Source organism: Tiliqua scincoides, chromosome 2, assembly GCF_035046505.1.
Source record: "Tiliqua scincoides isolate rTilSci1 chromosome 2, rTilSci1.hap2, whole genome shotgun sequence".
In the NCBI taxonomy this organism is placed as follows: Eukaryota; Metazoa; Chordata; class Lepidosauria; order Squamata; family Scincidae; genus Tiliqua; species Tiliqua scincoides.
In genome coordinates this window covers 42,005,471-42,007,400 of record NC_089822.1, presented here as the reverse complement: position 1 = coordinate 42,007,400, position 1,930 = coordinate 42,005,471, and the positions used below count along the sequence as shown (strand labels likewise).

The window sequence follows — 1,930 nt, the reverse complement described above, 5'->3', positions numbered from 1 at the left end:
ATAAGTTCAGGATGTGATAATATGAGTAAAATCAGAGTACAGGCTGGGAATGTAGGTCCATCACAAAGAACATGAATAATCCATCATGTGACACAACCATGGCTCATTCCCAGAAAGAGTACGGAAACTTCTGCGAACTTAAATTTCTGCAATATGGACAAATCTTCACAAAACACATCATGGTTATAAAATCAACCTGTCCTGGTTTTTGTGGGTTTCCCCAAGAGGAGAAGATAATGTCTTTCGGAGAAGCGGGGCTGAGAATCAACACAAAGCCTGCAGCGGACATCTTCATGGATCCCCATATCTGTCAAAACATGCCTCCATACTCTGCCAGATTACAAGTAGACACATGGAAACACATTTATGCAAACATTGTTTATATGACAATATGAAATGCAGATGTGTTAAAATGAGTACTAATAAATCATTCCCCATGGGACAGCAGAACCCATTTTCAAAAGGAAGAATGGAGTCTGCCTCAGGAACACCTGTAAGGTAGATTCTTTCAGCAGTTGGGCAAATTTAGGGGAAAAAACTACTCAGGGCTAAAGTACGCATTATAATTAATGTATTTACTACCCATTTACATTTTGGGATTTTTGTTAAAAATAATACATGGCGGGAGGCAACTCAGAGTAAAACTGCAGTGGAAAAGGAAGGAGAGTTTAATACTTCCATCATGACTCCAATCCAGATCACGCACCCTTCGCATGCTATTTTTAACAAAACCAAAACATTTAAAGGTCAGTGCATGCATTAAACATTATGTGTAGTTTGGTCCTTAATATTCATCAGTTTTCTGTAGCACTTTTACTGAGCAATGTGTTGAACAGTACTTACTTTACATATGTTCAGGCTTGCAGAGCAAACCACTGGCATGCGTAGAGGCAAAACCACAAAGCCTCTCTCTCTCTCTCTCTCTCTCACACACACACACAACACACACACACACACACACACTAGGCAAAGCCAGCTTCCTTCAGCTGCAACATAAAATGTGCTTATTGGCCATGTTTCCGACCAGTAGAACTACAGCGATTAAAAAAAAAACTGGTTAAGCAAGGTTCTTCCTTCCCTTGGTTCCAGCAATAATGCTTTCTGCTGACAGATACAAACTGTACATTGTGCATGAGTAAAAGGCAGTGGAGAATAACTTGTTCTGGGATCCTTTTGTTACAAATGCTTACAAATCAGTTGAAACCAATGACTGAGTTGTTTGTTATCCTCTCTTTTGCCATGACTCCTGCCATGACTCATAAATCTCTCCAAGACAGGTTGATGGGACAGCCAAGCTGCATATCAATTAAGCTATGTAGTAGCCTTTTTTCCAGGCTACCCCCTCCCTCCTTTTTTGCCCCCCCCCCCCGCTCCTTTTTTGTGTTATAAAAACATAGAAAAAGTCATTTGGAAGACTTGTTCAATTCAGCTGTTACTCTGTGTTCTAATGTTGGGCATCTTCATGTACCTCCACACAAAGGGCCAGTTGTAATAAATGTCACTTGTTGAATGAAGATGCACAAAGGTTGGCAATCTAGCACGTCTTTATTAATGAGGAAATAGACAGCAACTGTTACCTTGCGCATGCCCAATCTCATCTGATCTTGGAAGCTAAGCAAGGTCAGGCCTGGTTAGTACTTGGATGGGAGACCGCCAGGGAATACCGGGTGCTGTAGGCTTATACCATAGTCTTTCGAGACTGAAGGTTGCCAACCAGAGTTGATTGAGCTGTTGAAGAGAGTAACCATGCAACTAGTGTAGAAACCAGAACTTTTCCTCGACATCTGATTGTTTTTCCGTAGTGAAGGAACATGATGAACAAAAGGTGGATTTGCTACCTGTAGTAAAGAAGGAATTGCTTCTTCAGCTTCAGCACTGCTTGTGTCCACAGTAAAAATGCACACTAACATTTTAATGAGGCCTAATGTGG

General features: G+C 41.1%; 1 pseudogene; it reads left to right on the top strand.

The window, feature by feature from the left end:
* Positions 1-1,562: 1,562 nt before the first annotated feature.
* Positions 1,563-1,679, top strand: LOC136643452 (5S ribosomal RNA; annotated as a pseudogene).
* The last annotated feature ends 251 nt before the right edge of the window (positions 1,680-1,930 follow it).